Source organism: Palaemon carinicauda, chromosome 6 (assembly GCF_036898095.1).
Source record: "Palaemon carinicauda isolate YSFRI2023 chromosome 6, ASM3689809v2, whole genome shotgun sequence".
Lineage (NCBI taxonomy): Eukaryota > Metazoa > Arthropoda > Malacostraca > Decapoda > Palaemonidae > Palaemon > Palaemon carinicauda.
In genome coordinates this window covers 128,287,938-128,300,437 of record NC_090730.1, presented here as the reverse complement: position 1 = coordinate 128,300,437, position 12,500 = coordinate 128,287,938, and the positions used below count along the sequence as shown (strand labels likewise).

At 31.4% G+C, this 12,500-nt stretch overlaps 1 pseudogene; it reads right to left on the bottom strand.

The window, feature by feature from the left end:
• LOC137643230 (neural-cadherin-like) overlaps positions 1-12,500 on the bottom strand; it is a 63,585-nt pseudogene that overhangs the window by 14,595 nt on the left and 36,490 nt on the right.

The window sequence follows — 12,500 nt, the reverse complement described above, 5'->3', positions numbered from 1 at the left end:
AGTTCGTATGATTTGCCTTGATTTTAGTGTTGCCTTTGGCCGTGTTAATCATGAGGCCCTTGTTTTCAAAGTCAAACTGTTGGGAGCGGGTAGGTCGTTTCTTAGTATTATTATTGATTTTTTAAGTAATACATCTCTCAAAGAGTTGTTGCGATATCTGGTGTTCCACAGGGTGGTGTTCTTGGCCCATTACTTTTCATACTATATACACATGACATGGGGTTTGCATATGCAAATGATGCTACTCTCTTTGCATCAATTCCATCCCCTGCATGTAGATCTAAGCTTGCTGAATCCCTTAATAGAGATCAGTTACAATTCGTGCATGGTGCAAATTATGGGGTATGAAGTTGAATCCTAACAAAACTCAAAGTATGATTGTAAGTAGGTCAAGGACAGTGGCTCCTCAACATCCGGACCTCAGTATTAATAATGTTTCTTTGACGTTTTATGACTCTTTTAAAACTTTAGGTGTGATTTTCGACTGCAAATTCCCTTTTGAGGAACACATTATGTCTGTGTCTTCCTCAATTGCACAAAAAATTGGCTTATTAAGAAAGTCTTTCAAGATTTTCGGTGATCAATCTATTCTAAAGAAGTGTTTTAATTCTTTCATTCTACCTTGTTTTGAGTATTGTTCTCCTGTCTGGTCTTTAGCTGCTGATTCTCATCTCAATTTGTTGGACAGAGACTTACGGTCTATTAAATGTCTTTTTCTCGATCAAGATATTAATCTTTGGCACCGTCATTCAATTAGTTAATTATGCATGATGCATAAGATTTTTCATAATTCTGACCATCCTTTATATTCAGATCTTCTTGGACAATTCCATCCTGTTCGAAATACTAGGCAGGCAGTTAAATCTAATAGCCAGGACTTATCCATCATGAGGCTCAATACTACACAGTATTCTCGAAGTTTTATTCCAGCTGTGACCAAGTTGTGGAATGATCTTCCTAATCGGGTAGCTGAATCAGTAGAACTTCAAAAGTTTAAAGCTGCAGCAAATGTTTTTATGTTAAACAGGCTGACATAAGTCCTTTTATTGTTTATATATGACATATCTATTTTGACGTTATTACTGTTTGTAGAATGATTTATTGTTAATTTGTTCACATCATTTATTTATTTCCTTATTTCCTTTCCTCACTGGGCGATTTTTCTTTGTTAGAGCCCTTGGGCTTATAGCATCTTGCTTTTCCAACTAGGGTTGTAGCTGGGCTAATAATAATAATAATAATAATAATAATAATAATAATAATAATAATAATAATAATAATAATAATAATAATAATCAGGTAGTTAAATTTCTAGAACTTCAAAAGTTCCTACTTGCAGCAAATGTTTTCATGATGAACAAGCTGACATAGGTCATTTTATAGTTTATATATGACATATCTGTTTTGGCGTAGTTACTGTTTTAGAATAATTTGTTAATTTTTTTTCATCGTTTATTTATTTCCTTTCCTCACCGGGTTATCTTTCCCTGCTGGAGCCCTTGGGCTTACAGCATCTTGCTTTTACAACTAGGGTTGTAGTTTGGCTAGTAATAATGAAGCTATATGTTAGCAGCAACGTTTAAAAGTCTGGTAATTTATAGAAAGCCTATGTATTTTTCTAGAATAACCGGCAGCTTTAGGCAAAGTATGAAATAACTTTGATATGTTCTTACATTATAAATTCTGCCCGGGCAATTTCTACAATACCTACAGAATGAATCAGTGTACTTAAGAGTATATAAATTGCATGTGTTTAATACTTTATTGAGTATGTTACTGAAACCTGCTGTATCTAAAAAAAAATATGTAATTATTAGTAAAGATTCTGTTTAATGTTACCTTTGAAATGACAAAAATAATCCCATTTCATTTATTGCACCAATCTAAGCGCTGATGGCCTTTTGAATTGCATAATAAAGTTCTGTTGAGACACATTTTTTTTTTTTTTGTAAGACATTTTGTTTTACATGAATATTTGAAAAATTATTGTCCAATTCCTATCTATTGTTGGGTTGCTGCCGTTCTGAGCGATATATATATATATATATATATATATATATATATATATATATATATATATATATATATATATATATATATATATATATATATATATATATATATATATATATATATATATATATATATTTAGCCATCGGGATTTCTTCCAATGTCAATAATGGCTTTTTGCAAACATTAAATTGAGATCTGGTATAAAATAGTTTTAAAATCTCTTGAATCGCGAGAAGCCAATAGAAAATATTATCAGCATCAATGGTGATAGCCAAAACTTTTCGAGCATCTCCAAGACCTTTATCACAGTCACGTAATGAAAGTGTTTCTGCTGGTATAGCACACACAGCTGAAGATATAATTCTATATTTGATCGAGTTATATTCTTAAACATGGGCTATATTTCCTTGACCATGCTGTCTCGACATCCATGACCTACTTATAAGTTTGCTTCAAAAAGTACATCAAATAGTTCACTATCAGTTGCATAGATCATAATGGCAGTATTACTCTCCTTTGATGGCTGAATGAGCTTTTGTTTCTGTTGCACTTCCATCATGAAATACTTGTTTGGCAACCAATAATAATGGCGAGGGACTTCCTTTGCTGTAGCTTTGGCCTTCCTAACTTCATCCAGTAACTGTTGATAGCGTTTCTCTGGTAAAGCTACTGTATTATTTGCTGCAGAATATCGTTTATTGCACAATTTGTGATGAAAGCATTGTTTCATTGCTGCAGCTTCAACACTGTAGTCACTCGTCTTCATTTATAAAGGTATATGACCGTGAAGAAAATAACCTATTACTCCGTAAGAGTTTAATAATCGAAAGGCTCTATTACTCATTAAGGATTTAATGAAATAAAAGATTTTTAACCTTGTGTGTGGTATAATTGACTGCAGATACAAGTCGAATAGCTCTGCCTATATTTCTCTTTGACTTGTTTCACCCTTTACTAAAAGTGCATTTCGTATTTTATAGAATACCTGGGAGATGTGTTAAATTCTTACTAGCATATACTTCACCTGCAGATATTTGGTGTTTAATATATTTCCTACGTATTCTATTGAGAGATTCATTTTAAACTTTGCCAGTAACACACACGCGCGCATACACACATACTGTACACACACACACACACACATATATACATATACATATATATATATATATATATATATATATATATATATATATATATATATATATATATATATATATATATATATATATATGTGTGTGTGTGTGTGTGTGTGTGTGTGTGTGTGTGTGTGTGTGCAAACGCTTAAACGGAAAACACAGAAATACAGTATACTACTCGAGAGCTGAGTACTGCATATAACAATAATATTTTAAGAGCTACGAAAGAAAAAAAATAAGGAAAAAATGGTGCATAAGTAGACTCTTATGGGACAATAAAACTAAAACGAGCGGATAATGGCCTGGATGGGATTAAATTAGTTTTCGGGAAAGCAGATTACCTGGAAATTCTGCTTCATTAGGGATAAAAATGCCGCCTTGAACTAAAACACTTTGGCTGGGATTCAAGAAGGTTATTTGGGTTAAAGAAATATCATTATGGAAAAGATAGACTCAGAGAGAGAGAGAGAGAGAGAGAGAGAGAGAGAGAGAGAGAGAGAGAGAGAGAGAGAGAGAGAGAGAGAGAGCATGGTTAATAAACCATTTTAAATAAAGAACACAACTTTACTCTAAAACTAAACTTTTTACGCTTGAAAGTGACTTTTGTTCTAGAATCCTACATTGTTAAAAAATAGCATTAAAAACGGCAAATGACTGGCAACATTTATTCCAGGATTTCTACCGTTATGAAAATGGATATATTGAGGTAAAGGAGTGATATTACGGTCACCAACCCGTAAAAGATAATAAACAAAGTAAGGTAAAATTATGGCTGCCTGTATTTTACTGAAATATGGTTGAGACCAGCATATTTTTTACGGAGAATTTCAAATTAAAATTACGGTTTTTTTTTTTTTTTTTTTTTTTTTTTTTTTTTTTTTTTTTTTTTTTTTTTTTTTTTTTTTTTTCTAACCGTGTATGGCGTAACTCAAACTCCAGTAAGATGTACCTTTAGTATTATGGTTATTTTTATCGTAACTAAATTGTTCAGTTTATTCATCAGAAAATCAGAAATTCTTGGTCCAATTTTAATTGTTCCTACTCCTGCAATATATTCGAAATAACTGATATATTTTCGCTAAACAAACGTAGTTAAATATCATTAAAAATAATTTTCTTATTCTTTTACTTTACTGTTTTTTTCAAGTTTCTATTTATGCAGTCAGGTAAATGTCTCATGTGAATCTGTCAATTGAGAGTGAAGATAAAGCCAAAAAAATTACTTTAATATCAGCTTTAAACCATGTTTTATTTTTTATTAAAGTGGAGTGATTTCTTTGGTAAATACTAATTTTTTTTTTTTTTTTTTTTTTTTTTTTTTTTTAAACTTTTGTAGCTCTTACAAAATCATTCGTTTTTAGACGCTCTCCTTGACTGGTCATATTTTTAGTAGATTTGACGTTACGCAATTAAAACAGTACAAGATGTGAAGTATGTAACGTTTAACTTCGAACCCTTTGGTCACTGTCTTACCTTCTAATCAAAACTCTTAAAATCTTTACATATTTTTGAAACTACAAGATGTGAGGTATGTAACGTTTAACTTCGAACCCTTTGGTCACTGTCTTACCTTCTAATCAAAACTCTTAAAATCTTTACATATTTTTGAAACTACAAGATGTGAAGTATGTAACGTTTAACTTCGAACCCTTTGGTCACTGTCTTACCTTCTAATCAAAACTCTTAAAATCTTTACATATTTTTGAAACTACAAGATGTGAGGTATGTAACGTTTAACTTCGAACCCTTTGGTCACTGTCTTACCTTCTAATCAAAACTCTTAAAATCTTTACATATTTTTGAAACTACAAGATGTGAGGTATGTAACGTTTAACTTCGAACCCTTTGGTCACTGTCTTACCTTCTAATCAAAACTCTTAAAATCTTTACATATTTTTGAAACTACAAGATGTGAGGCATGTAACGTTTAACTTCGAACCCTTTGGTCACTGTCTTACCTTCTAATCAAAACTCTTAAAATCTTTACATATTTTTGAAACTACAAGATGTGAGGTATGTAACGTTTAACTTCGAACCCTTTGGTCACTGTCTTACCTTCTAATCAAAACTCTTAAAATCTTTACATATTTTTGTAGTTGGTGAATTTTTGGGAATGGAATGAAGGTTAAATATTATCTAATAAAATATGTACACTCTGCAAAGGACAATAGAAGATTTGAATAAATAACGCATAAATGTAGGACTGAAAATGAATATAAGTGAAACTAAGACATTGTTCAATGAACATGCAGTGAGACAACAAATAAAAGTTACGGACGAACCTTTAGAAATTGTTAATGAATATTCGTAGTTAGGACAGACAGTAAGTGTTTCCCCAGGACGTGAGACCAGAATTGAAATAGAGAAACCAACGGATGAAGAGTTTTTGGAAAACAAAATAATATCATGAAAAGTATGCAGACACTTTCTCTAAATAGAAAAGTTTCTAATGAGATCCTCCTGCCAGTTTTAGATTATGCATCAGAAACTTGGAGCCTTACTAAAGCTGTGAACATAAGCTAGTTACAACTCAAAGAGCTATGAAAAGAAAAATGGTGGGCATAACACTATGAGACAGAAAAAAAAAAAAAATTGATACGAGAGCAAACTAAAGTAGGGAATATTCTAACATGTAAGAAAAAGAAATGAACATGGGCAAGATATATGAGAATGACAGATAATAGATAGACATCAAGACTAACAGTATGGGCTCCTAGAGGTTGCAAATGAAGCAGGGGAAGGAAGAGAAGACGATGGATTGAGGAGCTATGAAAGTTTACGTGTGGATGGCTATAGAAAAACCATAAACTGACGCAAGTGTAAGGGGTCGTCCGAGGCCTTTGTTCTGCAATGGACTAGTAACGGGTGATGCTGATGATGATACTGTGCTTATTTTAGATTTTTGAGAATTTTCCATAAAATATGAAAAAGATGTACTACTTATGCCCATATGAAAGCAGGCTATAAGTGCTTGCTGAAGGGGAATGGTCACGAGTTTCTTCGATGAAAAATACAAAAGAACACCTCGTGATCTAAAAAGCCTTTTTCGTAAATGATTTATTATGCTACTGCGATCCTACTATTATGGAATTCGAAATTAGTAGAGACTGTAATATCCTGCCTCATAAAATATTCATCCCCTATCAGTACATGGTAAAAGCATACATAGAGTTCATATTCAATGAGCACAGTTTAAATTTATTACAAACTTTATGTATACACTAATTCTAATTCATCTAAAAGATAATATATGGCATGGGGGAGATCAAAAGCATTATGTGGAAAAGTCAACTATGATTCTTGGGAACCAGTTTGATCCGAAGTGAAACAACTTTTCTTCATCCTCCCCAAAGTACTTCAATTATCTGGACCTAGTTTTTCCATTCAAAGTTAATTACGAAACGACTTTTTGGCAATCGGGAAAATGACAGGTATACTAAGTATTGCGGATATTTGATAATCCATCAGTATGTAATAGAAGATTTTGTATTTGCTGATATTAATGATATATTATGTGTTAATAATGATTCACAATCACAGACGAATGTTCTTGTAACCAGTATGTATGATAATTAAAAGATAAATAAACAAATAAAAATATATCTCCAGAAAGCTTTAACTGTTAAAAAGAATATCCTTTTTTGACGACGATTATCACTAACAATCATTCAAACCCCCATCCTTCACTTGTAACATTTAGAAAAGAACTGTTACGTCAAAGATTCTACGAATTTCGAACGAGAAAAAAAAAAACAAAAAAACTTAGTCTTTATATCTAATTTTTCAACCACTGACCTTGCACACAGAATCAAAACATCGGTATTTTCGGTGGTGTTTTCCAAGATGGCCGGGAAGAGAGGTAACTGACTAATAATCGTCGGTGGAAGCTCATCAGATGACACCACCTGGATGCGGACATCAGCTGTTGACCAAAAATACGGGATTCCCTTCGTCTGCCGCTCGAGCTCGCATGTCAAACAGTCGTTTATTTGCCTGAAAATTGTATAAAAAACAAACAATGTTCAGCATTAATTGGTAGAGATTTCAAAAGGAAATTGCATTGATTAAAACGCTTCACACCTGAAAGGGATAATATTATGGGTACTAATTAAGAACTGAAAAACGGTTCTAGGAATTTTTACCACTAACGTTTACGCCCTAAACAATGAAGTTAACGTAGAGAATCCTTTGTTTTCTTATATATATATATATATATATATATATATATATATATATATATATATATATATATATATATATATATATATATATATATATATATATATATATATATATATATATATATATATATATATATATATATATATATATATCTTTGTCGTGATTCTTCGTGTATGATGATTCGCTACGTTCGAGGTCAATTGTTTTCTTCTTTGCTAGGCATGTCAATTTTTAAAAATGTTAATCAGTTTCCAGATATTTGGATGGTTTGTTTGTGACCGAACTTTCTAATGTATTATGAACCCCTTTTACACTATTGTTTGTTTGGTAAATTATTCACTGTTCGTTCATAAACATTCCACAAACCCACTGGAAATGTTGGAACTACTCTTCGTTTATGAGGGCCCCTGTCTCCCACCCTACCATCATAATTGGCATTGAAATAGGAAAAAAGGTCTTGAAGCAACTTATCATTGTCGACTAATTATTCAAATGCATCAACAACGTCACAAGGACGAAAAACGCTAGTAGTGAAAAAAACATTTAACCAAGGTACTGAATTCCGAATTGCTTTGGTAGCTCACTTTTCAATAATTGCAACAAACCTCAGGTTACATATGCATCTGGAAAAACATTTTCAAAGCTACCATAATTGGCCTTTTCAAAATTAACCATTAAAGTGTCTGGTTGTAGAGTTTGGCCCAAATATATTAGAACGCTGTAAAACGTCTCTGTAGATTTGTTAAGAAGTTGGAGAAATAGTCGTGGAATAATAAAGTTTTCTATAAGAATTTTTAACGATTACACCTAGTAATTACAAACTAAATTTTTGTAGTTTTCCAAGTCATCTCATACAGAATTAGTGCCAAAAACTAAGATTTTGTTGAAGACATGTTCTAAACTGTACTATAATAAGTTTTCAATGATTTTGAGACACTGAAAAGATAAACGAATTGCATACCCATTTCTTACACCCGGAGCAGGAGGAGCCTTTACATTCACTTGCCTCCATTTCCTAATATTACGTGATAAAGTTGGATTTGCTGTCATATGATAACATCCTGTATCATCTAAACGAACAGAGCCATAGGCAATTGAGGTTCTTACAGAAAACTGGGATTCTTTAGAACTTTCTTTTATCCTTGCAAAGGTGTCATACACATGTTTTTCTTGGATTTGCAGAATGTAAATGGTTACTAACTGCTTTGTATATTACTATATGATTTTCACTATCTAAAATTGTGCGAATTCTTGCCTTGCAGTTTTGGACTTCCCACTCCCAATACTTCTTTTCCAAGGTTCTGTTATTTCTGTAAACAAAATTAGCAACGCCAACTAACTTTTTACCTCCGCCGCTAGTTTTCACAGTATCCAGCTTTGTAGAAGGGCTTGCATAGTGGCTCATAGATATAATATGCCCTGACAAAAATATTCTAACACCCCCCCCTCCCCAAATAAAATTGATACATTTGGTTTTTAAATCTTAAAATCTTGAATTACTTGATTAATTCTTTAATTTCAAAGATGACAGCATTATTATATGAAAAGAAAAGAGATTCTCTTCTGTAATAATAATAATAATAATAATAATAATAATAATAATAATAATAATAATAATAATAATAATAATAATAATAATAATAATAATAATAATAATAATAATAATAATAATAATAATAATAAAAAATGTAAATTGAATTAAAAGGTTCAAGTTTAACTAATAACTAACAATAAAGATGTCATCCATCCAATACCGACTGTTCAAACGAAAAGCGTCCATTTTTTGGGTACTCCTTCAGTACTGTGGCTCATCATTCTATCTCATTTTTTTTCATCTTGTTTTGTTAAAATTTCTAGTTTATATAGGAAATATTTATTTTAATGTTGCTACTTTTCTTAAAATATTTAATTTTTCCTTGTTTCCTTTCTTCACTGAACTATTTTCTCCGTTGGAGCCCCTGGGCTTATAGCATCCCCCTTTTCAACGAGGGTTGTAGCCTAGCAAGTAATAATAATAATAATAATAATAATAATAATAATAATAATAATAATAATAATAATAATAATAATAATAATAATAATAATAATAATAATAATAAAATGTCTAGCTATTAGTCTTGAGAATTACCAACAGAAGTGGCCAGCATTGGATTTTACCATAGCTTGGATAAAAAAAGAAAAAAAAAATTTTGTATAAAATACTCTGTCCACGAGAATGTGTCTGACCTGCTTTTCGCAAGCACCATCCAGGCCATGCAATGTATTCAAAGATGCAAAGACGGTAAGAGAGGCAATTCAAAGGTGCAGGAAAGAAAGATCCTTTAATGCTACAGAAAAGGAACATATTGCCAGGAGCATATTTACCTTTCTTATATGCATAATATATCAAAGTATATCTTCAACCCATCACAATAAAAAGGTCAAAAGCATATTTCATCTAAAATTATGCTTCCAGGGCGTAATTTCCCTTGAGTTGACTCTTTTTTCGACGTTTTTTTTTTTTTTTTTTTTTTTTAGAAAGACTAAACTTTTTATGTATCAATTATGGTATATTTTGTGGAGATTTATTTATTTTACCTTTAAAAGAAAAGAGAAAAAAAAAACGCCTTTAAGAGATGTCAAATAAATGAGCATTAATTTGAACTCATCCAATGACCAGTAAGATGTCTTTATCAAACCATTGACAGATAGGTAAACAAACTAAGCTTCATGACATTATGAGTTCGCTATCATAATATGAAGAACTCAAAAGAATACAGATAAACATAATGAAGAGGAAGATACATTTTTTGAAATAAGTAAAAGAATTGAATAATGAAATCGTATATATGGATAATTTTGGGATCTTTTTTTTGATTGTGCAATTTACTTCCTGATCCATTGCAAAATTTTAGCGAACAATGCAAAACTGATGAGTCAAGATTTTTTTCTCACAATTCTTCCAAATTTCCATCTTAACTGACTGGGAACGACTAGATTTCAGAGAGAGAGAGAGAGAGAGAGAGAGAGAGAGAGAGAGAGAGAGAGAGAGAGAGAGAGAGAGAGAGAGAGAGAGATGACCAGTAACGGATAATTAACAATATGGAAAATAACGTATGGAATTTGAATCCATATTTCACATAGAATAAACGTATGTAACATGAGATGTAAAAAAATCGTGGTATTGTGCATAGAATGTAGTAACATATATACAAAATCATTACCCTAAAAAAAATATTTGAATTCAAATTTACAAAATTCAAAAGCCGTTTGAGTAATCATGAAATCTCCTTCACTTAAAACTGTACAAAATAAAATCTAAATTCAATTGCTTTTTTTTGTGTCTTGCGAAATTAAATAATCAGCCATGCTAAGCATTACTACTACTACTACTACTACTACTACTACTACTACTACTACTACTACTACTACTACTACTAATAATAATAATAATAATAATAATAATAATAATAATAATAATGTTGATAAAACTTCAAAATTTAGTAACTTAACTAAATTTACTATATATCACTGTCACATCTTTTAGTAGAAGATAATGATATATGATTGAATGATCAAATCTATAGATATACCTTTGAATGATTGAATTATACAACTGAATATGAAATATAATTTACAATACTCTATCACCGCATTTCATCAAACTTTTATTGACAGATATTGAAAACTGGCGAAAATGTGAAACCATTCGGGAATTCTCGCAACCTCATTCATCAGATTTGAAACCAACATTAAAGAATATTTTGGACATATTCGTGTGTATTTTGTAAGTTTTTGCAATTCCAGAAATCAATAGCCATTGGTTTTGAAGAAGGTAGTAAAAAACCTTCTTTTTACTTTTCAAACTCAAAAGTAATTTTTTTTATATATAAAACGCAACATAAACATAAAGATCATAATTATGAAGCTCGTCTATAGGTCATGTCAAAGTCTTTATTTCCTTAGTGATTTTATTATTTAGATTGAAATATCATGTTTATGATCTTGAAATTACACCAAAGTCCCTCACTGTCATTGAGCTGAAGATAAAAGCGAAAGCATAATTGCCTGTTCATTTATGTTTACTATTATTATCATTATTACTAGCCAAGCAACAACCCTAGTTGGAAAAGCAAGATGCTATAAGCCCAAGGGCTCCAATAGGGAAAAATAGTTACTGTACATCTAGAGACATTAAGACAAAATTCAACACAAAAATACACGGAAAATTTAAGAATTTTCTCCATATGATGATTATTGATATTAATAAAATTGGGGATATACAACCCACAAGGCTTCATTCACCATGTAAAACAAAAGTCCTAATTAAGATTAAAATTATCAGCTCTTGTTTAACGCAAATATTTAGCTAGATGTGAGACGAGCAAACAACTGAAAGTTTGCAGATATTCTTATAGACTTGAATTTTCATCAAATTGTAATTAATAATTGTATAGTGTACTTTTCTTTCGAAAATTAAGGGTATTGTGAAGTAATTCTGCAGTAGCCACAGTGAAAGCAGTAAAAACAAATCAATATTGCTATCTATTCCCTGATACAAGAGAGGGCTACATGCGATATACAGAATCAAACAAAAAGATGGTAAAAATATGAAAGAGCTAGTATCTTTTCAGTCTAAAAATTATGATCGGACATTAACATAAAATCACAAGAAAACAAATATATAAAGGAAAATTACATTGTCATTCTTTCTTCCTTACTAATCTAAATCAAGACCAAAGTTAAAATAATACAGCTTACCATGCTTTTCTGCAGGGGACTGGTAAGCGAGATGATTCCCGTATCGCCGTCTATGGCGAAGTACTTCATGTCATCGGGGTTGCCTTGCAAGGAGAAGGAGATCTCGGCGTTGCTGCCCGAGTCCAGATCGGAGGCTGTCACCCTCAACACAGGAGTGCCAGTGATGTGGTTGGTGCTTATCGTCTCTTCGTATATCTGGGGTTCAGCAATGGAAAACTTAATGTTCATAAGTAATTATTACTAATCGTTTCTGCATCTTTTCATTACAATTTACACTTTGCTGTTCCTACCGCATCAAATATTCCGGAATATAAATTTTCTCGGCTAAAAAACACTTCAGAAAATAACAGTAGAGAGATTCTGTACCGTTTTAATGTCAAAATATATTAATTGAGATAATGGATAATCCTCAAAGACGTGATGAAA